This window comes from Choloepus didactylus, chromosome X (genome assembly GCF_015220235.1).
Source record: "Choloepus didactylus isolate mChoDid1 chromosome X, mChoDid1.pri, whole genome shotgun sequence".
In the NCBI taxonomy this organism is placed as follows: domain Eukaryota; kingdom Metazoa; phylum Chordata; class Mammalia; order Pilosa; family Megalonychidae; genus Choloepus; species Choloepus didactylus.
The window spans coordinates 172,204,264-172,231,875 of NC_051334.1; the positions used below are offsets into that span (position 1 = coordinate 172,204,264).

The 27,612-nt window shown below is 38.2% G+C and overlaps 1 protein-coding gene across 3 annotated transcripts in view; it reads left to right on the plus strand.

Annotated features, from left to right (window-relative positions):
* Positions 1-27,612, plus strand: part of FHL1 (four and a half LIM domains 1) — a 66,840-nt gene that overhangs the window by 13,440 nt on the left and 25,788 nt on the right. For 2 of the 3 annotated variants that reach the window (XM_037822186.1, XM_037822187.1), the window contains exon 2: positions 13,667-13,745. The exons of the other annotated variant lie outside the window; for it this stretch is intronic. The gene's annotated coding sequence lies outside the window, so the exon portion shown is untranslated. The remainder of the gene's footprint in view (positions 1-13,666; positions 13,746-27,612) is intronic. 3 annotated transcript variants of the gene reach the window in all.

Sequence of the window (27,612 nt, forward strand, 5' to 3'; positions counted from 1 at the left end):
CCCCTCTGTCTATTAATATCCTTTATTGTACCCATACCGAATCTCTTTAGTACTGAACCTTTCTCCAAGTCTCTCTGTCCTTTCTTTTTTTCTCTGTCTGTAGGGCTCCCTTTAGTATCTCCAGTAGGGCAGGTCTCTTGTTAGCAAATTCTCTCAGCATTTGTTTGTCTGTGAAAAATTTAAGCTCTCCCTCAAATTTGAAGGAGAGCTTTGCTGGATAAAGTATTCTTGGCTGGAAATTTTTCTCACTCAGAATTTTAAATATATCGTGCCACTGCCTTCTCACCTCCATGGTGGCTGCTAAGTAGTCACTACTTAGTCTTATGTTGTTTCCTTTGTATGTGGTGAATTGCTTTTCTCTTGCTGCTTTCAGAACTTGCTCCTTCTCTTCTATGTTTGACAGTGTGATCAGTATATGTCTCGGAGTGGGTTTATTTGGATTTATTCTATTTGGGGTTCGCTGAGCATTTATGATTTGTATATTTATGTTGTTTAGAAGATTTGGGAAGTTTTCCCCAACAATTTCTTTGAATACTCTTCCTAGACCTTTACCCTTTTCTTCCCCTTCTGGGACACCAATGAGTCTTATATTTGGATGTTTCATATTATCTATCATATCCCTGAGGTCCATTTCGATTTTTTTCAATTTTTTTCCCCATTCTTTCTTTTATGCTTTCATTTTCCATTCTGTCATCTTCGAGGTCACTGATTCGTTGTTCAACTTCCTCTAGTCTTGTACTATGAGTGTCCAGAATCTTTTTAATTTGGTCAACAGTTTCTTTAATTTCCATAAGATCATCCATTTTTTTATTTAGTCTTGCAATGTCTTCTTTATGCTCTTCTAGGGTCTTCTTGATTTCCTTTGTCTCCCGTACTATGGTCTCATTGTTCATCTTTAGTTCTTTGAGTAGCTGGTCTAGGTGCTGTGTCTCTTCTGGTCTTTTGATTTGGGTGCTTGGGCTTGGGTTATCCATATCGTCTGGTTTTTTCATATGCTTTATAATTTTCTGTTGTTTTTGGCCTCGTGGCATTTGCTGAACTTGATAGGGTTCTTTTAGAATTTGTAGACCAATTGAAGTCCTTATCTCTAATTTATCAGATCTACAGCTTCGTGGAGTACACTTTCTCTAACTAACCAGCAGGTGGCGTCCACGAGCCACCTGTTCTCCACAAGCCAGTTCTCCCCTGCTTAGCCTTTTTGGTGAGTGGGGGAGTGAGTCTTGTGGGGTCCAATTGGTGTACCAAGCTTGCGTGTGTAGTTGGTGTTGCCTGCCCTGTGTATGGGGCGTGTTTCTGGGCAGTCAGGGAGCGGGGGGTGGCTCTAGCAGTCAAATCTCCCTGGTGATCCTAGAGTTTTAAAGCTGCTGCAATAGTCTAATCCTTCAGTTCAGTGCTGCCACAGTTTGTCTCTGCCACTGACCCACAAGTCCTTGGTATTGGCGTATGGCTCCTGAGACTTGCAAGTGGGCCCCTCTTCCAGGCCGTGCACCCCGGGTCCTCTGTTGAGGGATGACTGTGCTATGTCACAGGTGAGTGCCGTCCACCCAGGGCAGTTCTGGGCTGCTGGGCTGTGTAGGGAGGCTCCCAGTCTGCTGAAATGATGGCTGAATGGGGCTTTGTTAATTCACACTGCTCTACCTTCCCAACTCTGGGACAATCAGCTGAGGTTGCAGGGAAGGCTAATGTCCACGCCCAGTTTTGTGGTGTGTGCCTGTAATTTGAAGCACTTCCGTCACACTGGGTTGTCTGGGGCAGTTCTGGGCTATGGGGCTGGCGATGGGCAGGAGTGTTTCCTGTCCACCAGGATGATGGCTGTGAGCGGACACCCCCCTTTTCTTGGGAAGTTGTGGTGTTTAGTGAATTTTCTCAGCCACTGGATTATTGCGTTTTGTCTCAGAGCTCTCCTAGTTCTGCTCTTGACTTGACCTGCCCAAATTGCAAGTCTTTGAAGCTTTCTGTATTGGGCTTCTTAGAGTAATTGTTTTAGAAAAAGAAAAAAGGATTAAAAAAAAAAAAAAAAAAAGGGCCCTCCTCAGAGATCTAATGGGTTATTGAAATGCTAAGAGACAAAGCAACCAGGGCCATTAAGGAAAGGTCCACAGGGCAGAGAGATCAGCTTTTCTTCGGGATTTGCATATGCGCCTCAGGGCCCTTCCCCTTTCTATGTTCAACAGAACTCCAAAAATCCTCCGCTTTTATTTTGGAGTTTTTCGTGTTGTTTTTTTTCTCTATGCCTGTCTCCTCTCTGCTGGGCTGGCTGCTCTCAGATTCTCTGGTGTCTGGTCTCAGTCTATCTATGGTTGGAGTTTGGATCAGTAGAATGAGATTCCGATAAGGGCTGCCACTGCAGTTCTCCCTTCTCCTTCCCGGAGCTGACAGCCCCTCCTCCCACGGGACTGAGCCTGGCAGGGAGGGGCGCGGGTCCCCTGGCCGCAAAAACTTACAGATTTCGCTGATCTCAGCAGTTCCACGTTTTCATGAGTGTTGTATGAAGTATGCCCAAAGTCAGATTGCTCTGTGGTGTCCAGTCCACGCAGTTCCTGGCTTTCTACCTACTTTCCTGGAGGAGTAACTAAAACATACAGCTCACCAGTCTGCCATCTTGCCCCGCCTCCCCTAGGGGTGTGATTTTAAGTAGTTTTTGCTCCTGGTCTTCATTCTTGCCTGCTAATGAATATGTGCATTGTCAGTATGAGGCCAGCTCTTCCCAGCTTCTTGTAGTACACTGTAAAATTTTTTTTTCTAAAAATGGATTTTCCTCCACTGAGATTTGCTCATATCTAATTTTTGAACAACTGTAGATAAAAATCACACAGATAGAAGATGCATGTATTCTTTTCTTAGTGCAGTGAAACCTCAGAAAAAGAATGATCAATAAAAAAGAATAACAATAAGTTTGTTGTCAGTACTTTACTGCCTATAGAATTTATATTTTATCTACCCACATAGAAACTATCTAGGTGTTATACATTTTCTAAGACATAAAATGTTCTATTGACATCCTAATCACAAAAATTTGTAGTATCCACAAGCTTTTAAATTTACTTTTGAATACTCAGAAATGATAGCTGGGAATGCAGAGGTTTTGTTGTCAAGGTTGTTTTGAAAAGGACAATACAAAATTTGTTCTCACTTTCAGTTTTAGAGTGGATAAGACTGCTTGACTCTTGTCAAATTTGAAATGTGTGATTTATTTGGAGACAGTAATGATCAGTTTGTCAGTGAACCCCTGCCAGGTCTGGTTTTACACATCATTCTCGTTTGCGAAGCTGATTGTCTATCTGCTGTAGAAATAATCCCTTATCTACATGTGCATGTGGCCAGGTGAACTGAAGTTACAGGTTTCCACCAAGGTTTCTCAGAGATTAAAGAGTGTAAACACACATGCGCGCGCACACACACACACACACACAAATTATATAGTACAAAAATTTTTACATTACTAAGCCATAGTAGTGCTTGGGTTAGGGTTAGGGTTAGGGTTAGACATTTGAATTAACAAAATTGATGACTTTCAACAGTTTCCAAGGACTACCCTGCAAATGATTGTTGTTTCAAATACTTAAAAGGATAAGATTAATTAAATTTTTCAGCCTGATAGCTTCTAGAAGTTAAAGAGGTACTTTAAGTACCTTGTCAAAGATTCTAAATCTGCAGATGCCAGGGCCTACTCAAGTTTTAAAATCCTAGTCCCATTCCCTTCTAGGTCCCAAGAAGCTCTACCTCTTTTAAGGGAGGAACAGAGAGGGAATTTTCCAATGTAGTAGGTACACCTAACCACACTGAGAAAGGAACCAAGCAAACTAGTACGAGATGGTAAAATTGTATACTTGCATCTATTTAGGAAGTTGACCTTTGTTAGAGCTGATTTTTAATATCAACTTTATTAGCTATAATTTACATACAGTAAATTGCATTCATTTAAAGTATGCAATTTGATGAGTTTTGATAGATGTATATACATGCAAAACTATGCTACAGTCAGGATATAGAATATTATCATCACCTGCCAAAGTTTCCCCATGCCCCTTTGCAGTATATTCTTCCTCTGCCTCCCTCCCCAGGCAACCACTGATCTGCTTTTATGTGAGGACCACTGTTTAAAGTTAGATTTGAAAGTTTGTGAATGTGTCTGTATCCAAAGAACAGATTTATATCCAAAAAAACACACTCTCCTTCTCTATATTTTTGGTCGTTTTTTAAATTAGAGAAGTTGTAGGTTTACAGAAAAATCATGCAGGAAATACAGAGTTCCTGTATACCACCCTATTATTAACACCTTGCGTTAGTGTGGTGCCTTTGTTACAATTGATGAAAGAACATTTTAATAATTGTACTATTAACTACAGTCCATGGTTTACATTAGGGTTCACTGTGCTGCACAGTCCTATGGATTTTTAAACCAATTTTATTCTAGTAACATATATGCAACCTAAAATTTCCGTTCTCTACTTTTAAGATAAAATCATATCGCAGAGAGAGTCTAGGCATTGATTTCCTAGAACCTTTTTCTGATTGCCTAAAGATGCATACTTAAGAAGTTTGCCTGCAAATAAACTACAACATACTTATTAAATGGTCTCATTACATACTTGGATCAAAGGGAAATTACAGCCAAGAAAGAAGCCATTCTGATAAAATGGAAAAGTAGTAGATGTTCTTCTGAAGTAGTTGCAGTAAGATGTCAAATCCCCCAAGAACAGAAAAATAAAATAATCTGAATTTTGTTTCATACCTATTCATGAAGTAAGAATGAAAGATTGTAAATAAATATTTTACACCTATATCTATACCTCTAGCTTTGTGTGTGTGTGTGTGTGTGCACACGTGCACGTGTATGCTAACTGTAGGAATAACCCTATCCTTTGAGGCTTCTGAAAGATTTGAGACAGGTTTCCGAGGGAATTTTCTGTGCATAGGAGTACCATCTTTACTACACTAAATGCTAAATATTACTTTCTTATTAATACATTCAATTGAATGAATAATTATTAGGCAGTATTGAGATGCAGTTTGTCCCTTTCCCATTCACCCCCTCAAAAAACTTCACGTCACAGGTTCTTTTTATGTTCCATTGCTGTTGGTCTGTCCTGCATCTAGTGTCCATTTGCCACCCCCGATTTTCCTGGTTTCTGCCTTCCCTGTCTTTGTCCTGTGATTTTCTTCCTTGTCTTTTCTGTCTCCTGATGTCTCTCACAGTGACTCTCTTGCATGCCTCTGCTTTCTCAAGACAAGCCATTTTTACAAACATCTCCATAGTCAGCAGACTGACTATGATGTCAGATGTTATCTTGGAAGCTGTTTTTCTTACTTTTTGTTTTGTGGTCATATAATTTTTTCAGACTCCTTTCAAATTTGGAGGCATATTGGAGATTCAAGTGTTGTGAGAGGTGGGTTTTTGGATCATAAAAGTTGAATATATTTGTTGGGGGCTATGTTATGACACCTTTGAAACCATGAAGCATTAAAAATAAATGAATGATTTATGATATAATATTCATGGGAAACTTCCTTTTACAAGGCTAAAGCAATAAAAATTACCTTAAGGTAAGGCGATTTATTGTTCCTCAGAATGTACTGTGAAGGTATTAAAACCCCCATTTGTATGTTTGGGTTTTGGAAATGCAAAGAAGATATCAGGCTTTTTTTATTACCTTTTAAATTAAAGCCCAATGTTTGTTTTTAAGTATTTGGAAAATAAGAGCAGCATTTCTTCCTTGAGCGACATAACTTATATCATAGGACCCTAAAAAAGTGAAAGTAGGAGCTCCTTAGAGAGCTGACAAGTACTGCTAAACACTATCTGGTTTCACAATAATTATCCATGGACAGGTCAGTGTGAGCATTGGACTGGCATTTTCCTAGTCTGCCACCTGTTGGAGCATCATTCCATCTTTGGGGTGGAGAGGAGTGCCCAACTTGACAAATTCCCTGCCCTACAACTCAACAAGCCCTTTCTGCCCCTTGTATTTGTGACTGTTGATGAGCCCATGCCAATCTTTGAGCCAATATCCAGGGCAGAGTTTGATTGCTTTGGACCAAAGGCCATTGCATGGCTTGGAGAAGAATAGATCTAACCCCGGAACTCCACATTTACTCACTCTGGCCACCTCTACAGTTAAACTTGTGTGAAATGTTTACATTTTTAAAAATACCATTGTAAGCGGTTTCTGTATATTGGAACTCAGTGACTGTGATGAGCAACTACAAGTATGTGTTAGTATCCTGAGTTGACTGGGAAAACAGAACATTCTGTGGTAGATGGTGGTAAGTAACTGTGGGGTTGGGGGAGCAGCTCTGAGAGAGACATTGCGATTGAGAAGCAGATGATGTGGTGATGTTAAAGTAGCTGGAAGAGAAAATTTGATGAGGCATCAAGGATTAGAACATGAATGAGAGGGGTCACTCAAGAAAATGTTATCTGGAGGATGTGGCTCTTCAGGGAATGTGTCCATCCCTGTTTGTGCTAAGACCCAGGAGGAAGAGCTTCATGATAGTGATCTGAAAAAAGTCTTGATAAAGGCAGGATTGGCTATAGAGTTCACCTCTAACTTAGCAAAATTTCTTTTGTATATTGGAAGTAATCAATGTATGGATCTGTTCTCTATAATAATTGTCACACCTGTTGTATCATCTAATACCTCTATTAGAAGCAGCTGATTTTAATAGGGGGAATGGGGAAGAGACAGGACAGAAGTAACCTTTTCCTCTAGTCACAGCTCAAGTTCGGTTGCCAAGAAAATTGGTTGCTTGATACCAGTGGTGAACCCAGTGCTGCCACTGAACTGATTTTATAGCAATTCCTGTCGATTGTAAAGATGGCAAAAGGAACAGTCTGACCAGATCATAATGTATTTGTTTCACAGATATAGACAGGCTAAGCCAGTCGTATAGCCTAGCTTAATACCTTTCCAGAGGCTTCCAGTTACGCTATCTAGCTGATGGAAATGCCCGGAAGGACTGGAGAGGTATAAGGGCAGTGGCTTGCAGGGCAGGTACGTGACAGCACCTCTTGCCTCCTGCTGCTCACTCAGCTGCATCTTGCCACCCTCTGGCCCCTGTTAGTGTCACCTCCCCTCTATGCCTCCTTTACCCTTAACCCAAGTAATTTGCAATTTTCCATTCAGCATAACAAAATGGGGGGGGGGGCTTGGCCTAAATATTCAAACTGCCAGAGCAATGTGCTTTCTAATTCTCTACCTGCCAGATTTTTACTGCTGCTGGGGTTTGTTAGGTATGAAATGGAGCTTCCAATACTTTGTAAGCATTTTCTGATGTACAACTTGAAAGTCGAATTTTATCACCTTATAAACGGAGTTGTTCCTGCTGCTTTTAAAACCCCCATAATTTTTCTTTATATTCATATTATTGTCCCTCTAGCAGATAATGTCAGCATGCATGCTGACACGCAGGGTTTACTCTATGGCGAATTGAATGGCGCAGGGCTGCCCAATTGCCAGACTGTAAGGAAACAGTTCAGAGTGCCGCACCCAGCTTATGAAAAGCAGGGGGCTGAGTATTTCATAAAATGAGATCAACAGATACTTATTGGGTGCTTACTCTGTGTGCAAGGCACTTTGCTAGCCTTGCTAGATGCTGTGGGGAACTTTTTTTTTTTTTTTTTAAGTGTGATCTCTTCAGGCCAGGAGTATCCGTTTTAATTGGGGAAGCTGTTAGAGATGCAGTAAGGATGTGGTGGAAAGTGGTATTGAAATGGGTGGGGCTGGGGGGAGTCAGGAGGTTTGAATTCTTACCGGAGTTCTGCCCCTAATCATCTGATCCCATGGGCAAGTCACTTCTCTCAGGGTCTCAGTTGATTAAAAGGAAACTGGACTAGATTATTTCTAAGATGTTCTGTGGATTGACTCATAAATGAATGCATAAAACAGTTAAACAATAGTACAAGACAATAATAGAAGAGATTCTAGAAGATGGCACATTCTCTTTTGCCAAATGAATTGTACATATACTTACTATGATATGTGGATGGCACATATATTTATACTGTATTCTATTTATAGTTATAGTATATTATTACGCTATTTAGTGTAGATGAATGTTTCTGAAAGTGGGGTCCCTGGACCAGCAGCATCAGTATCACCTGGGAGGTTGTTAGGAATGCAGATTCTTGGGCCCTACCCCAGACCTACTGAATCAGAAACGCTGGAGATAGGGCCCAGCAATCTGTTTTAACAAGCCCCCCCCACCTCACTTCCCCAAACCTCCCAGGAGATTTTGATGCACACTAAATTTTGAGAACTGTTGGCTGTAGGAATTTTGGGCCAGCGGTTCTTAACCTTGGCTGCCTATTTTATTCATCTGGGGGAACTTTTAAAAATCCCGAAGCCCAGACTGCATCTCATGCCAGTTACACCCAAATCTCTTTGTTGGGGAGACCCAAGCATCACTAGTTGCCGTGGTTCCCCAGGTGTAGCCACGTGTGAGAATCGCTAGTCCAGGGGAGGGTGGCATGAGCCACAAGCACCTGTCATTCTCCAGTGGTGAAAAACCTCAGAAGCAGGAAGTCAGCCAAGGCCAGAGTTGAGTACGGGGGAAGGACAAAAGTGGATTAGAGGTTGAGTTGATTGTAAGGCCAGGAATTTCATTATGAGAAATTTGGCCTTTAGTTTACATTGGGTGGAAGGTTTTTAGGAAAGGGAGTGGCATGTTCAAGATAGTATATTTGAAAGATTATGCTGCTAGCTCTATATGAATGGGAGTGTGCCCACAGTTAAGAGGGTTGTTGAAGTAGCCTAGGTGTGAAGGATAATCGTTTGAATTAGAATTGTTAAAATGAGATTTGAAGGAAGAAAAAGTATGACCGTTCTTTTGCAGGGAAAAATGGGCAGGATTTGGTGACCGTCTGTGGGGCTGATGGCAGGGTTAGCAAGAGTTCCTCTCAGCCTTCTGGGAGGGGGAGTTTTATTGATCTGTTACTCATCCTTTGTCCCTCTCATTGCTTTGATTTTGGGTATCAAACTTTTGAGGGGTCTCCACAGAGAGTTATATAAAAATACACCATCTAAAAAAAAAAAGCTAGCCATGATCATCATGGCAGGGGAAACAAATCCTGCTTTTCTTAATCAAAAAATGCTTGGAGTTGTGGGAAACTTGTAAACTTGGCAGTGGCACATTTAAGCCTATCAGTCAATTAAGTGAATTATTTTATCATTTGTTTTATTTGGAAACTGCTGTGTAATTAGTCATTGAAAGGACATCAATCTCGTTATTTTTAAAATAGAACAAAAATACCATTGAACATTAGGGCAAAGGACAAGAATTTCAGGGTTTTACCTTTTGACTTCAGCAAATATTTGCTGTTCCATTTTTCTTGCTGGATTTCACCATTTGATTTGCTAGGGTTTTTCTTGTTTTGTTTTTGTTTTGTTTTGTTTTGTTTTGCTTTGGACTTTGTTCCCATTTGTTCGTACTGCCTGATAATTTTTAGTTTCCTCTGTTCTGTTTTGATGCTGTTTTCTCTATTTTCTTAATGTTTTAATACTCCAGTCAATAAATAAATATATTTTAATTTTTGTACACCCCCCTCCCCACCTTATGACCATTTCTTTAAATTTGCATCCAGAAGTGGCCTATCGAAAGAGCTCCTTGGTATTTATTTGAGACGTAGTAGGAGCCACTGCTAACCCTTCTGTCTTTTGTTAGTTTATAGGTTGTGCTAAATTTAGAAGGCAAAACATCCTTTATTTTCTACTTTGGAAAACGGTAAAAGCAGATTCAGTGTTTTAAAGGGTTACATATATTCCAATGCTCAAGTTAAAAATGACTCACTACTCTAACTTTGGAAAAACAAGCACTAAAAACCTGTGCACTCTTTCGTTTTCTGAAGGAGCTGCAAAAATTCGGGGGAAAATCTAGAATAATCACAACTTTAAAAATGTGGTCTGTCTAGTAGATTCCTCCTAAAAATATATCCCGTCTTTTTGCAAACTGGATAAAAGTAAAACCTATCTCTTTCTAAACTGTGAAGAATACTATGATCATATCATATAAAAATAAGTGTAGAAACTTGGTGGAATAAATTGTCTTCCAGACATAGTACAGAATATATCATCAGATATACTCTATATGATATACTCTGTACTAAATCTTAATATGAGGCTGCAAAACTGGATTTTTATTATATTTCTGCAACTGGTAATAACCTTTTGGTTTTGTTTTATTTATTAACTTACTATATTGTTAAAGATATGAGTATGTTGAAGCTCTTGATTATGTTGAAATTATTAAAAATGAGGCATCCTTCATTTGAACCATTTATTTCCAATAAATTATTTTGCTGACTGAGAGCCAACTTACCAGTTCTTATGCTAAGGGAAATGAGTTCTGGTGGCTCATCTCATTTGTCTTTATTATTGCATTTTATGGTAACATATAAAAAGTGTTTTTAATGGTGTATATGCCAGAGTTCCTGACTACCATAGTAGCCCAAGCATTTGGATAAAAATAGGGTAAATGAGAAGTCTAAGCGGCCTGCTACCATCACAAGTGGTCCTAATTATAATTAAGGAGCTGTTCGGCAGTCACCACTCTGATTTTTTAGGTGGGAGAGAATACTCTGAAGGACATGATTAAGGAACCGTTACCATGACAATCACATTCAAAGAATTTAGAGGAGACAATGAATCTATGGGGAGCATCCATTTTGATTGATTTAGCTGGTCTTTCAGGTTCACTCAAACAGCTGTTGTCTCTGGATTTTAGTTTTCCACATCATTCACCCAACTGGGATCGTTTAAGCTTAGCTGTCAGTGTCCATGTCCACAATTCTATTGTTAAACCTGAAGGAGAGTGATTGTTTATGTTAAAGATCCCGAAAAAATAACTACTGGCTTCTTCTGGAAAAATATAAATTGTTTGCCTAATTGTACCTATTAATTCTGTCAGGGTGGGGTAAGAGTAACATTTATTTTAAAGAATGACTGACCTGAAAGTGTTTGGGTTTTATTTTGGATTACGTTGCAGTCATCACATTTTACCCAGTGTGCTTGGCTGCTCTTCTCTTTTTATTCTTTGACTTGTGCAGTGTTGTCAACACAATTTGTATTATATCTGGTCAGAACCACAGTTACCCACTTGCTAATTTAGAATAAGGACACACAAGTATACCTCCTATGAGTTCCGTCATCTTCACAACTCCAGCTAATGTTAGATGGGAAACACTCGTACAGGTGATAAAGTGAAGCATTAAAATCTTGCTGTAAATTTTCATTATTCTTTGTGTATTCGTTCTTGGTGGTGGAACCATGAACTGTGAAACAGACTACTCTAGCAGGGGTCTGAATGGACCCCAGTGTCAGAATTTTGTCTGCTCAGCCTTTGAGCCTTTCTCCCTTCTGCCCCCTGCAGGGTGTCAGGGAACATGAAATGCAGGAATTCTCCTCTGAATGGCATAGCCAGGCTTTGGGTTTGGCTACTAGACCAGAGTCCAGTTCTCTGCCTCTTCCCCACCTGGAGCTCTGCAAAGCCTGAACTTGTCATCAATGGGGGAGCATCCAGACAGAGTTCAGGGAAGGCATTGGTAGGGCTGGACTCTTAAGAAGGAAGCTGTTCTGGTACTTCAAGTAAGTGAGCCAGTGCCCTTCAAGGAGAACTTGCATCCATTTCCAGGAAAAATCAATTCCAAAGGGGAGAGTAAAATCAAATAGTATATAAAGCATATATATCCTTTATAAAGTACATAAAGACTAGAGTGTTCAGGTTTGAAGTTTTAAGTTGTGTTGAATCTAAAGGGTATATTTGGTGCCAGGCGTGGTGGCAGCATATGAAATCGTTATCCAAGTTTGTCTTTTTTGTCTTCACCTGCTATAATAAAAGTAATAATCATATATGTAGTATTCAATGAGTATTTGTTAGTGCTGGGCACTAAGTGCTTTACATGCATGTATCTGACAACTTACAGCAAATCTCTGAGGGTAGGTTACCATTCTGAGGCTCAGAGTGGTTGTACAGTTGATGCAAGGTGGAACCAGTATTTGAACCCAGGCAATTTGACTTTGGCACCCTCACCCTTACCAGCTGAGCTATGCTATATTCATTCTTGCTGCAGCTGCGTGAAAAGGTGTGGCACCGTCTTGAAAGAGTGAGTCCTGTATGAGTGGAGTGTGGATGGTGGGAAATGAGACTGAGCAAAGCCTTTTGTATATACGCACCACACTAAGTACTGGGAGATAGAAAAGAGGTAGGAGATTCTGTCCCTGCCATCAAGAAACTTGCCATCAGAAAACTTCAAGTCCTGTTGGACAAACAAGATCTGAGTGCATGAAACAAATCATATATGTTGATATGATAGAATATGAAAATATTATCTCTATTAAGTACAGCTTCAAGAGACCCTAGAAAGGTGTTCCTTTGAATTGAGTCACTTACAGACATTCACTTTTGGAATGTTAGCTCCTCACCACTGGCCCACATCTGGTTTCCTCTGGGTTTTGGACCTGGCCGGTAGGAGCCCTGTCCCTATAGTCAATAGACTTGTCCGGTTTGATTTTGGAAAGGTTCTCTTCAACTATGACAGTTGTCATTAAGCTCTCTAAATAGATGAAACCATTAGACTATTGAACTATCTGGACCAGCTATTTTTATTTTCCAGTACGTTAACATTTTTTATCTGTAACCATCGCCTGTTTGGTAATCAGCCTAGAATCACTTTATGTGCTGGATTACAAGTCTAGTAACAATCTTTGGTGTCTGCTTGCCCTGCTTCTTGGCAGATACTTCTGGCCGTGGGGATAGAACAGTAAAGCAAACAGACAGACCCCTCCTCTCAGGGAGCTGTCTTTTCTTCAGATTTTGTATGCTTGTGTACATTTTACAGTTGATAGAAAAGTACATTTGGTGTGAGCTTCAGGATTTCACACTTTGGGGATAATACGATGAGCACAGTTCCTTTCTCCTTAACTCCAGCCAGTCCTTTCTGAATAATGGGAGGAGGGCAGTGATGTGTTCATGCCTGTGGGGAGGCCAAATGTGCACAGGGAGGGCACGTGTCGTGGTGTACTGTATTTGTGTTGGGGATGGGAAAAGCACAGGGCACACCTGTTTCCTAGTAATGCAGAGCCATCCGCACTGGGGTGAACCTTCCCACTGGCCTGCATCCTAATCCTGTTGTTCATTGGAGATAACTTCAGCAGTCACACGGCACCACATCTCCATAGCAACACCTCTAAATATTCCTCTAGTGACTTGTGCTCTACATTCTGTCTGGATCTAAGGCCTCCTGTGGCAAAATATCCTAAGATGTTAAAACCAAAGAGCAAAAAAAAAAGGGGGGGTGCTCAACTAATAAATCTATTCTAAACGACTGAGTCATTTGTTTTGATTACCCGGGTGATTGCCAGATGTTAATTTAAAACTGAAATAGGCCATGAGCTCACTCCCCTAACAATGCTGAGTGTTTGAGCTAATACAGCTTGATAATGAGGGAGCCAGATCCACTGCCAGTGCTAATGTTATATGATAAACAGACATTTGGAGAAATATGCAGAACATCTTGGCAGTTTTCCTTTAACTTTAAGGGTTGTAAATACAAAGTAGAATGTGTTACCATGAGCTATTTCAAAGGAAGTTGGCTTTTATTTTTCAAGTTTCTAACTTTTTTTCTGAAAAGGTAACTTTGCCTCTTGATTCTCATTTTTTCCTAACTTAGGCACATTGGAAGTGGCTCTCAACGATAGCTGTATCCAGCCCTTGTAGAATACATCCTGTTCTCACACATCTAGTGTGAGGTAAGTTTTACTAATTGCCACAGATTCTTAGGCTGTTCTCCAACCTTTCAGTGTGTGATGTGTTAGGGTCACCATTGGACAAAGAGCTTTTTGTGAACAGCAGGTTCAAGGGGGTTCATTTTTAATGGACCCGACCAGTACCACTGTTTACCCTAAATATTAGCTCTCGGGGAGTGCCTTTTCAAGGGAATAATCTCACTTGTTTTTAACTTGGGGGTCATGAAAAGTGAATGTGCCAGGCACAACGAACTGTTAGAAGGTCAGCTTTAAACTAAAGCTCTGCGTGGACAGTAGGGAGCAGGAAAGCTGCATGGAGCAGATACTGGGATTGGAGGGAGGAGACTCCTGCTGACAACTGTGAGAAGGTTGGGTTGAAGTCAACCATCAGGAATTTTTATGCTGCCAGGTGACAGGAGCCAAGGTGGGGGACTGCAACTGCAAACTCTGGTAATAGGAATACCAGGGAGTGCTTCCACTGGGTTCCTTTAACATGGGCGAGCAGCATTTAAAAAGTTTTTCTAATTTGTACTAAAATTCAGATCAGCCCTGCTGCATTGGTGTGAGCGCCCAGCTTGACCAGCCCTTTCTTTAAATGCACCTTGGATCGACATCCTCTGTCCTCTTCTTTTACCCACGGTTGCTTATTTATACTCTTTGATGATCCAGGGTTACTCATTTCTCTCTTGGAGAGAGGGCACATTCACTTTTGAAAATAATGAAAGGAAGGGAATCTAAAAGATGGTTCATCTAGGCATAGTGTCAGAATGGTTCCTACTCTCTGTGTCCTGGTCTCCATGAGTTCAGAAATGAGGCTATGACATTTACCAGCACTGTGCCAGTTAGGATGTCCAGTTTCATTCGGCTAAAAGGTTGCTGGTACTTTTGCCTTCACACTTTTGAGGAGTTTTGCTCCTCACCCCATGCCAGCATTCAGTCAAGGTGCTTTTATTTCAATTAGGGTAGATGGCCACTAGGTGGCAATAGTTGCCTTTATTATATCTACTTGCAGATTTTTTTTTTCACGGATTAAAAATATATGTATATATGTATATATTCAAATTTCTAAATTTATTAAACCTTAAAAAGTAAAAAAAAAATCTATAAAACACATTTTAAGAAATGCTTGGGTCTGAATTTTCTCCGTTTCATCAATTACAGTGGTAGTCAGAAGTCCTTCTCAGGGTCTTGGCCTTTGAATTAGCTTGGTGATAAAAGCTTCAGTAGATTCAGAAATCAGAGATGGAATCTTCATTTTCTGGTCTCATCTCTGTCATAGATAGCATTCATAGCCTTTACCTAAAACAGTTATTTTCAAACTTTTTTTTTAATGGTAGAACCGTATCTTTGAACAAAGTCTGAGGTCTAACACCAGTAGAGAAAACAAAAGCAGAGCAGCTTTGGCTCAGGCAGGAGGCTGTGACTGATGTCTCCCTCCTCCGAGGAACCCTAGGGCAGTTTGAAAGCAGAGTATTCTAAAGAGCATAGATTTCTGCTTTGTACCCTTTCAGAACTCTTAATTTTCTTTTTCTATGCCACAGAAACAAAGACTAGATTCTTTAAGGAGATACAAAGAAGGGTAAAACATCCTCCCATTAACTTAGTTGGGAATGCTGGCTAGATGAAACTTGAAATTCACATGCAGTAATAATTGCACATCAACCTGCACCTTTGATGAACTTCATTGGTAGAAAAATTTGATAGAAACTGTGGGTACAGGTTGTATTCTTAAAAGGGAATTTTTTTATTGCAAGTTTTCAAACACATATTTGAAGTGGTTTTATGATATCAAGAATACTCCAGTGACATCTTTAATTTGAGCAGTGCTTAATGTCTTTGAGTTTTCCTTTCTTTTAGACTAATCAGTTTCTCAGGTGATTTGAACAGAATCTGTTAAATTCTGTTTCATCGTGTATTTATGTAAAACAGCTCAACAGTCAAGATGTAGTTGCATCTTGTGACTTCTCTTCCTTTCTTTTATTCATTCATTCCTTTACCCCTACTATGTGCCAGGCCAGAAATATAGTGGTAAACAAAGCAGAGTAAATATATTTTGGATCTGATATTTTTCAAGGGTGGGATATCCCCAGATTATTTTCTCTTTTGCAGTTGAGGAAACTGGAAATCGGTTTTGTTTTTTAGTAGTTTGCCCAGTATTGAATAGGCCGATATGGATTCAGGGGTGCAATTCAAAGTCCCCATCTGTAGTCTGCTGTTTGAGTCAGATTTATGCCACTTCCATATAAACGTGCAAATAATAACGTCTGAGATAATTGCTGAGGATGCAGCTGTGCCTGGGACCCGAATGCCCCCAAAATGAAAACAAATGTAAACTATGTATTCTACACTATTTTTAAAAAAGTTTGTTTGGAATAATTGAATAGTTTAGGAAAATAGACTTTCAGCTTCCACATGAGGATATTTTGTTTTTTAAATTATAATGCGTTCTGTTTTATGTTCAGCACTACAGTTGTCATAGGTAAACGTTATAATTCAAACACTTGAAATAATTCCACTTGGCTGCCTTTATTTATGGAATTATTTGGAACAAAAACTTGAACACAACGCAATTCTTAACACATATATGAGCTGGGCTAAATACAAGCACTTTATGTATTTGTACCATGGTAGTGACAATATTGTTCATTAGTTAAACATGTTATTTCACATCTAGGATATATTTGTATCACTGACATATGGTCATTTTCATTATTGATTTGGCAGTCTTTTAATATTCATAAAACACAAATTTTTAAAATAAAGTACTCATAGTGATTTAATTTGTTCCATGTATATATATATATGACCTCTCTTCTTGTTACTGTAGTAAGCATGAAAATCAGCACAGATGGGTTGCACAGGCTTCAAGAATTTGGAAATCATCGGTCTAGAGCCAAGGTCTCTAACTGGTGGGCTGGATCTGGCACACAGAGGTGTTCTTTAAAAATTTTAAGTGAATTGCCAGCATTTCAAAATGAAGAGATTTCACATTTGAAAAAATCCAGATTTTCAGCACAAGATCTGGCAACACTAGATCGGAGCCAAATAGCTGTCACAACTTTAGATGGAACATGAACTCTGAAGTTTGCCACAGTCTCCACCAGTCTTTATTGTCTCCTTGACACTAAGGACAGTGGTCTTTTGCCGTTATCTCAACGTTACCATTCATTTACCAGACCTACTCGATGCTTGTAGGCATGGGAGTTTTCAATCCCAGGTCTAGATACAGTTGAGGACTCAAATTTGGAGCCATTCTTTCTCTCAAAAATTCAGCTTGCTAATTTTCAGGAACATTTTGGATGACATTCATTTTGGGGGGGATGCATTGAAGGGCTGAGGATGAACATTTGAGGAGTGGAATTCCTTCTGATGGTACTTGATTAAGAGAAGGAGCATCAGCCAAGTACTGGTGGTTTTATCTTATTCTGGAAGAGTCCTGTGGTCTACCTCAGAGCTTCTCAAACTTTAATGTACAGATCTGATACAGATCTGGAGTAGGGCCTGAGAGTCTCCATTTCCAACAAGCACCAGATGATATTGTTGCAGATCTGAGAACCTTCTTCTCTTTGAGTAGCAAGGGGACTCTATCCTAAAGCAGTCCTAAGAAAAAGCAACCAGGCAGTAATGTTCTAAATATCTTTTCTTTGCCCTGAGGCCAGGCTCTTTTGGTTTGAGTCTTCATAGATAAATCTGGGCTTAATTCTGGTTGCAGCAGGGTGGGTTAAAGTTAATTATTTTAAATACAATGTAGCAGATGTGAAGGAGAAATCTAAATTTTATGTAAAAATTGGCTTTAAATTAAGTGGTTTCTAGTACAAACATTAGATATGTTAGAACTCAATAATCCCGAAGTAGGAGTTAGAGCTTTTAATTTTACAATTATAGGAGAATGTATTTATGGGACTCTTTTAGGAAACTTATAAAGACATACAAAGTAGGATAATTATCAAATCCCTGGATATATGATAACCTTGTAAGCTATAAAATGATAGGAAAGTCAGAAAGCAAGAGATCAACAGATTCAAATGTATGAAGTTCTGCAATGAAGATGCATAATTAAAACAAAAAAGAAAACATTCTGGGGAAAATTTATGGCACATATGACAGTGTAATTCATTTCTATATATGTGCAGAGCTCATACAGATTGTAAGAATGGCATGCACAAGGCCTGGCATGGGGCAGATGCTTCTTAACTGAGGGCTGGATGAATCTTCCAGTAGATAAATGGGTACCAACATTCACATTATGTCACAAAGTAAATGTGTGAAAAAATGTTCAGCTCACTCATATGCAAGGACACGCTTATTCAAATATCAGGGTACATTTTTCGCCTATTAAATCAACAACCAAAAACCCCACAATGTTAACATAGTTACCTTAAAACTGATATATGCTTACCCATTACTGGTAGCCTTATAAGTTGGAACAAAGCCTTTTGGAAAGTTATTTGATAATATATAGCAAAAGTCACAATGATTGGTACCCTTTGATCCAGTAATTTTACTTTGGGAAAAGTGTTCTAAGAAACAAATTTGTTCTAAGACCAGAGGAAAAAAGCTGTACATTATAGGTATTCATCACAGTGTTATTTGTAAGGACAAAAAAATTAGAATTTAAATGTCCAACATTAGAGAAATGGTTCATTTATTCATTCAACAAATATTTATTTTGGTTAAGTAAATTATGGTACATCTATGCTGCGGAATTCCAAGAATCTGTAAAATGTTATAATTTTGATATGTATTGTATAGCAAAATGAAAGAATTTGTATAATATAGCCTCACTAAAAGATGTAGGGTGCAAAATTGTATGTATGCTGTGGTTATAACCATGTAAAGTGATGTACATATGGACAAGAACTAGAAGGCACATGGACAAATGTAAGTAGCACTTTTTTTTTTCAGGTCACTGTGATATTGTTTGTATATTGTACCATAAATATGTGCTAGCTTAGAGACTGAGAACCTTCCTTGCTTTTACCTGGTTAAATGAAGTCCACATAGTCAGCAGCGATAGTCCCATTTATCTTGAACACAGTAGGTATTTAGTAAATAACTATGAAGCACGACGATGACTTCTTCCCAGAGCCTAAACGTGGCATTCCGATGATACAGTTCTGCTTGCTTGCTTTGTTATATCATCCCGAGTCCCCATTTCTCTTTTTTCTGTTTCTGTGGTTGGTAAATAGACATCTTGGTGTCCTACATGGCAAAGTATAAATATTTGTTTCAGGGCTTTTAATTAACGTGTAGCAGTGCCAGGGAATGAATCTTCATGTCTAAAGGTCCAGAGTACACTTAAGTAGACTCTTAACGGAGCTGTAATTCAAGGGCAATGCCTGTACCGTCTTCCTGTTTCATTTAAGACAAGCAACAAAAATTCACTTTCATGTTGTGAGCCTTCTTACAGGGTGCCCCCTCCTCTTTGGTTGTATTCCCTGGTTCAAATATACTTGTTACCCTGCTGCAAGTATACTTTTCTCTTTTAATTAGGTCAGTTACTTCATGTCTGTTTTTCTTTTTTGACATGGTTTCCTCTGGCTTTAGCACCACATATTTTCCCCATATGTCATTGCCTCTGGAGCTTCATGTTGCAATCATTTTTCAAGGGGAGCAGAGAGCACATTTCTAAAGGGGGCGGCTCTTGAATCTTTTGCCTGCTCTTTTCCTGAAGGAGCTTTCATATTTCTTTTGGGCCTAGTTCTGTTTGGTTTTATAGTCTTTGCAGTCAGTTATGTTTGGACTACAGGATACTTAAGCAAAAATAATGGTAAGCTCAGAGATACAACTGGCAAAGGTGCAGCACATTTGTTAAGGTTACTGGTTTATTTATCTCCCCTGTCTCCATGGCAACTAAATCTGGGTCTGGGATTTAATGGACTTAATTTTGACCCCTTGTATACCTACTAACTTTTCCCAGCATCTGATATAGAAGGAATTCGTTTGCACTTTAGGAGAGAAAAGGGGTCCTAATATATAGCACTTGTAAAGGGAGCTAAGGCATCTTTTAGATAAACACTCAAAACACACAACATTACTCATGTTCCAAGGAAATAATTTTCTTTCATTCAGATCAAGTATTGTTGATTTGAATACTTGAAATGAATGAACTGTCATGAGGAGTTTTTTCTTTTTTCTTTTTTTTTTTTGTGAGAAGTTTTTGTAAGAGAACCTTTTGTAAGGATATTATTAAATCAGTGGGAACACTGATTGAACTTTACATTTTTTATTTTTAAAATATCCCCTTTATCCATTATAGTATCATAAATTTGCATGTACATATATGCTCAAAACTTTGTTTCATTGTTCAAATGTGCTGAACTTGTGCCATGGAAGTCTACAATGAGGATTGGGTTTGACTGGGATTGCCATGGAAGAAGTCAGATTTTGAACATTGAAATTCAAATCTAGTGTTCCATCGAGCTCTTTAGAACTTGTTGTCCTTTCCCATAGTGTGCTTTGAGACTTTACAAGAATGTCCCAGTTTTAGAAAATTTAATAATTTATCCAAAATAGAGGCAGATCTGTCATCAAATTCAGTTTAAGTTCAATAGGAACTTGTGAATACTTATTATTTTTATGGTTTTTTATTTTAACATTATCAAAGCTCAATGGATATGGAAGTTGTTTTAAGTTTTTCTCCACTGTCAGCTCTTCTATTAATAGGACAAAGACTTGAGAAGCCAATAACAGATGCTCAGTTGTAAAAATGATCCTTAGTTGTAAGATGAATGTTGGATGCTCATTAATTTCTAGGTTTGAAACCTTGGCTTACACTTCTTATAACTAGAAAACTTATTAGATTAAGGTTATTGCTAAATCATACAAATTTTATTGTGGTCAATACAATAAGCACAGCTGAGGTCAAAGCTTTTACAGGAATAGGAAAGCTAATGCCTGAAGCCCTTAATAATTGTTGAAAAGAATAACACTTTCATCATCATCATTATCATTGTCATCATCATATTTATGTCAACCTTGTATCACATGTTGAGAACCCAGTGTGGAGCACTGTGCTCATGATCATTACAGTTAATTCTTTTCATTATTTAATTTTTAGTATTTCAGTTTTGTTTAAACAGCTCAAGGAATCAAATGAATTTAAACAAAAAAGATGAAATATGTTTAAATGTATTTAAAAGAGTTCTATCCTGTGAGATTGGCTTCATACTTTGCATAGCATCTCTTACTGAAGGATATTTGATTATTGGATAAACAACTAGTTTCCTTAACAATTCTTTACACAAGTAGAAAAACAATGGCCCTTAGATTGTAGTTTGGTGACAGTTTGTGGTCTTTGACAGTTGGTGGACTGCTCTTCTAAGCCACTATTTGTGATATGACCATTTTATACATTCTTTAGGGCTACATATTAATAATTTACTTAAGGTATTCTAAAGATTTCTTCCCCAGACCAGTGGAGCTTTTTCTATGGATTCTAGTGAGGGTTTGTGTGTGTAGTTGTCAGCGTACTTGGGTTTAGGGGTTTTGTAATCCATAGTGGTAGTGCCTTTGGCTCATGAAAGTGGTTCAAATGCTGACTGCTTGTGAAGGATGAGCTCCATCCTTAGTGTTAGGTTTGAACTTGGAAAAACATACAACACGCTCCAATATTTTGAGCCCACTGCTTATGTTTCCTAGCTTTGCCCTCTGTATTCTCAGTCCTCATAGACTTTATATAGCATCTTGACCCGACTCATTTGGTCCTCTCATGGGTGTTTTCCATTTTATTAATGGGACAATATCTAAAGCACAAAGAGTAAAGGATTTGGTTGGGGCTGTTGTCTTAAATTGTTCCCTGTGTTTTTCCGGATACTGGAAGCTCTTTGGTAGCAAGAATCCTGATCTGTTTTTCTCTTGCATCCTGCATATCATGTACTGTTTAGTACTGGAGACTTAGTAGGCATTTAATAGAGATACAATTAATTGAATGAAAGACATTTTATTACACGAGGCTATTCACAGGGCAATCTCGGGATCTTTTTTTGACTCCCTGTTTCTCTAATATCAGTATTCCTGACATCATTTGAGGGTAATACCAAATGGAACAGTCCCTCCTACCTTGTACTTTATGTATTATGTCATCTTTTGCAACATTTTATTACGAAATTTTTCAAAAAGACAGAAAAGTCAAAAGACTGTATGATGAACTCATCCCCACCACCTTGGACTTACTTGAGAACACTTCCTTTTTTATTTATTTGTCTAAATTTGTTGTTTGTTATGATATCTATAGCAGTGTTTTTCTATCAGTTTTCTCCCCCATCCCTTTCCCACCTTGGACTCGTTTGAGAAGACTTGAGAAATGTCTTAATACACTGCTGCATGTAGCTCTTGCTTATTTACTGGTCTGGGGCAAACAGGATGTGTTTGCTTTTTTACAAAAAGCCAATTAGAATAGACTACACTGAAATACTTTACCATCTATCCTTCAATTCGCTTTACCATCCATCCACTCATCCATCCATCTTATTTTTTAGATGCATTTCAAAGTAAGCTTCAGGCATCAGCACAGTATACCCCAAAACACTTGAGCATGGTTATCATTACTTCATTTAAAATTTGACATTCTTAGAGCTACTATCAGATTTGATGAGATCCTGGCATTTATTTTGCTGCTAGCTAAGAAGAGATGATAATTTGAATGTGAAAAATGCTCAGTTTTCAGACTTCAGAGTTTCCATTTGTTTGTAATTAGTAGATACATGTACACTTACATATCACCGTCCCTCCTTCCACATTACATGGTCACATTATTTTTATTTTTGACATTTTGCAGGCTAGCCTAGGAAATACAGCCGAGGGTCTTGTTTATATGAATGAAATGGGAAACTTAGGGTAGAAGATAGTGGGGCAAAGAACTGGAGTTTTGTATCATAAGGGTAGGGATGGAAATTTCAGATACTATTTTCTTATATGAATTATAGAGAAGGTTTAGCGGCTGTTCATGTTACCTAAAGTTATAGAATTAATAAACACTAGTAGTACAAATCAAGAGTTTGTCTAGTATCTTGGTTTTTACCTTATATCCTTTGGAACCTTAGAATTCATAGAAAAGTGACAGAGATTTCACCAACACTTGAAGTATATTTTTTAAGCGTCTTGAACTATTTTTTTTTTACATAAACAACTCAATAAAAACAACAGGCTCCCACCACTGGGTTTTGAAATGTGCTAACTACTCGTTAAATCATACTTTGAAAGTTATTACTTTTCTGTATATATATTTTACAATAAAAAATGTTAAAAAATAAAAAAGTAAGGCCCATAATTTTTTTCTCCCAGATTGACTTTAACATAACTAGAGCCTATTAATGTCAACGTAAAAGTAAAATTTCTAATTGCATTTATGTGTCATCCATCAAAGCTGGAGTAACATTTCTATTGTGGGAATACAGACAGAAGCTCTACAGTGAGAACATTACACTAAAGCCATGGGTGTTAAGGTATTGGCCTGTGGAAGCTGAAGTTACATTTTGGTTTCCAGTTACCCTGAGCACTTATCCATCTGTTATATTTAGAATTTTTTCCTTTAGGAATCTGGAAACAGATGAGTATATGCTTTAAACTTGAAACAACCATAAAAGGGGTAAGGTGGTTAAGAGGGACAGTGAGGCTACAGTGTCATTCATCAGCATGGATGGATTAGGGAACCTTCAGAGAGGTCTCCCCTCTTGCCCCATAGCCCAGGCTGCTGAACACAGGGCTGAACATGAATGCATGCAGTATTGCAGTTCATTATGAGATTTCTGGGACTTCTTTGATTATTCCTGGAAAACGATAAGCTGGGTTTGACAGAATTTTTTCATTTAGAGTCTGTGCTCACTTCATTTCAGATTTTCCCACATTCTGCACCCATAGCCTAAGATGCCAGTATCTGCTTATATGTCGCCGCTGTCAGCTTTTAAATTTTTGCTTAGCTATTTTCTATTCTATTTTTCCCTAACGTTATTACGAAAATTTTTCAAAGTTGAAACAATTTTGCAATGAACAACTGTATACCCATCATCTAGCTTCTACTATTAACATTTTACTACACTTGGTTTATCATATATCTACCATCTCTCCATCCCTGTATCCATCCATTAACCCATTTTAGTTTGGGATCCATTTTAAAGTAAATGTAGTAGATTTTGCCAATTAATTTCATATTTATTGGAATTTGGCTTTTTAACTTGGAATCTGGCTTTTTGAACATTACATATCGTGCCTACATTGGCACACAGTTCTGTGAAAGAGGATATATAATAAAGGCCCTGGTTTTAACTGGGAGAAAAAAATTATGGGCTTTACTTTTTTATTTTTTAACATTTTTTATTGTAAAATATAACATATATACAGAAAAGTAATAACTTTCAAAGTATGATTTAACAAGTAGTTAGCACATTTCGAAGAATGTTATGGGTTACGGTTCCACAATTTCAGTTATTTACTTATTGTGAAGTATAACATACACACAGAAATGTGATAACTTTCAAAGTACAATTTAACAAGTAGCTATACATGCTATATGTTACAGTTCCACCATGTCATTTATTTCCTTCAAGCTATTCTAGTACCCTAGAAACTAAAAAAAAAATTATATAAAGATTCAGTATTTGTCATCCTTTGTTAAATCCTATCTCGTCAGTTGCTATGCCTCTCTCGTTTGATCACTTTCTCAATCTTCAGGATATCTGGGCGGTGACCACCCTAACTTGTTCATATTGAAAAGGGGTTTAAACATTATGGGGAAGGGGGATGCATCTGGTTGATGTTCTTAAAGAGACAGTTGCCTCTGGGTTTGGGCACTTATCTGGCATAGGAGCACTCTTGGGGGATTTAAGTTTCTGAAAAGTAAACGTAGGGAAACTTTTATAGAATCTCAGATAGGTACCTAGGTATTCTTTAGTATTTTCGGAACTACTGTTGGTTAGGACTTGGCTTACTGTGGGCATTTGGAATACCTAACTAGAGCTTGCATACGAGTAACCTCCAGAATGACCTCTCCACTCCATTTGAAATCTCCCAGCCACTGACACTTTATTTTGTTTCATTTCTCTTCCCCCTTTTGGTCAAGAAGACTTTCTCAATCCCTTAATGCCAGGGCCAGGCTCATCCCCGGGAGTCATGTCCCATGTCTCCAGGGAAACTCACTCCTCTGGGGGTCATGTCCCTCATGGGGGGAGTGTAAGGAATTTATTCGCAGAGTTGGGCTTAGAGATTTGAGAAGAAGGATGGGCCTCATTTTTAAAATAACAGGTTTTCTGGAATTCTGGCACGGAGCTGGAAAAATACGGGCTTATTTTTATATCTGAACTTTTCTCTGACTCAACCAATGCTGGCCCCTAATAAAGATGGGGTACATTTGTAAATTTTATTTTCATTGTTGAGAACAGGATCCAAAGAACTGCCACTTTTTACAGAGAGGCAGGATCATCTTTAAAAGTGTTCATCAAATGATGATCACTACAAGAAAATCTATTGCATTTGGAAGGCATAGGAGCAGCTAACTGACATCAAGTTGTTAATTGCAAATTGTTTTAAAAAATACTGTCATTACAATTCACAAGTGAGAAAGGGATGGAGATGAAAGATTCTGGTGCGTGGCTTCTGCCCCTATATGTATGGCAAGCACACCCTGTGTTGTTGCAAAGCTGTGTTGTTGTTCCCTTTATTTTCAGTCTGCAGAATTGTGGCCAGACACTCTCCCTTGGCCCAGGGGGTTGGCTGGGTGTGTTTCCTTCCGGAAGTCTTCACTAGCACTCCCGAGTTAGCTGGCAGGAGGTTCCCTAAAAACATTTCCAAGCAATTTTTTCCCACTCCCCATAGGGGCTAATCCTGTAGTTTCCACTTCAGTTCCAGCTGCTGTCGCTTGGGTACAAACAGATCTCTGCTATGTTCCCAATCTGGACCTTCCAAGAATATTTAATGTATAAGAACCAAAAGTTATGATAGAAAATCTTTGGCACAGGGGTTGGGCGTGGGGTGTGGGTAGGGAATTTGGTGAGTAGATGTATTTTAAATGTGTCAAGTAGAACATGAATTTTTGAAAAAATCCTATATAGGGAGTTGTGAAGTATTTACCAAACACCTCAGACAGACACATTACCCCTTAAAAGCCACAAAAAGTCCTTGGCACAATAGAATAACGTGTAGTTTGGTCTCGGGAAACTATTAGGTTGCAAAGTTTTTGATTCCTCTACCATTCATTTACTCTTTGATCTCAGACTATGACTGACTTGTTCTTTGATTGTTTTATAATCATGGATAATATACTGGAGAAAACGTAATAGGTGAATTTAAAAGTGTATTTGGTGTCTGTTATAGCCCAGGTTCATGAATTATTTTATTAACATTTAGATATTAACATTGAGCTTTCAAATCCGATTTAATTTTATTTGAAAAACATTGTTTTGTGTCTGAATACTTTATGCCCTGTTATTAATATGTACAGTACACACTTAAATTATATTTCCACAATTGAGTTTAAGATTAATTTTATTACTGCAAAACCTGTGCTTAAAATACATCAAAATTGATTAGAAAATGCAATTATTGCTAGTAGGAAGGGGGAAGTTTTCTAGATTTATGATTAGGACAGGTGACAGTACTTGAGCTCCTATTCTTAGTTTGACCCCCTCTCTTAAGGCCAGACATTTAATCTTTTGAATGTTTTGGTTTATCCATCTATAACACCTGTATTCTTATTTCATGAAAACAGTACCTGGTTTATATTTGATAGCCTTTAAGGACTTGGTGTAAAAGGTGACATGGAGGTTCAAATGACTCTGTAGAAATATTTGTATGTTTGATAATCTTGACAAATTATTAATTACTACATTTAGAAAGTTACTACTCTGAAGGGAATTGATATTTGATATTGTTGTCCTGTGTGTTCTAAGTTACCATCATAACAGGAGGAAAATATAAACCCTGTCCTGGCTGGGTGACGAAGGGATTAACTCACTTCTTCAAGTTGTTACTGAATCTCCTCCAGCCCTTTAAACAACAGAAATGAAAAGCACTCCTTGTTTTATTTAATTTCTTTTCTGGAATATAAGTCTTCTACCTAACCTTAGTTTTAAGTTTTTTCTTTTGTTGAGGGCTTTCCAAGTTCTTTTCTTTGTGAGGAATGAAGGATAAACCATGTCAGTTATGAAAAGCGACTAAAAATACCCTCAACAAATATGCAGAGGAGTATGGTTTGATTTTTAGATCAAAGCAAAGAACCAAGATTATGTGGAGCTTGCTTATTATACATTGGTTCCCAGCTATTTGTGCCTTTGCAAAGAATTACAAATTAACTACATATCAAGAGGATTAAATAGCTAGACCCTAAGTGAAACTAAAATACCCATATGACTATTTCCTAAATTCTTTATCCTTGAAAGTTTGGGCTAACAAGACAGATGGAGGGATCTCATCACAGATGGCCAGTCTTTCTACAACGATCTGCCACTAGGTTTTATGGTATATGATGAATGAGTGTTTTTATTAGGGTGTGAAAAATTAGAAGACAGTACCTACTTTGGTACCAAGCAATTTTATATTGCTTTTCAGTTATACAGTACTTGGACACATATTATTTAATTTTTCTCCTAAAACAGTTCTACAGGGAAAGCAGAGCAGGTATTATTATCCCCATTTTACAGATGAGGAAGAAAAATGAACTTGGATAGTAAGCAAAATGCCAGAGATTATACTTGAGTTTTTTGATTCCAGGTCTAGTGCTCTTTACTTGAGCTACAAAACAACAAAGGCAACAAAACAGTCACCGTTGTTTTCATTAAATGAAAGCTTCAAATTAATACAACTTTGGTCCTGTTACCTCAACATCAGTTTTTACAAAGTGAACTTTTTATTGGTTTTGAACTTGCTAAAAATTTCT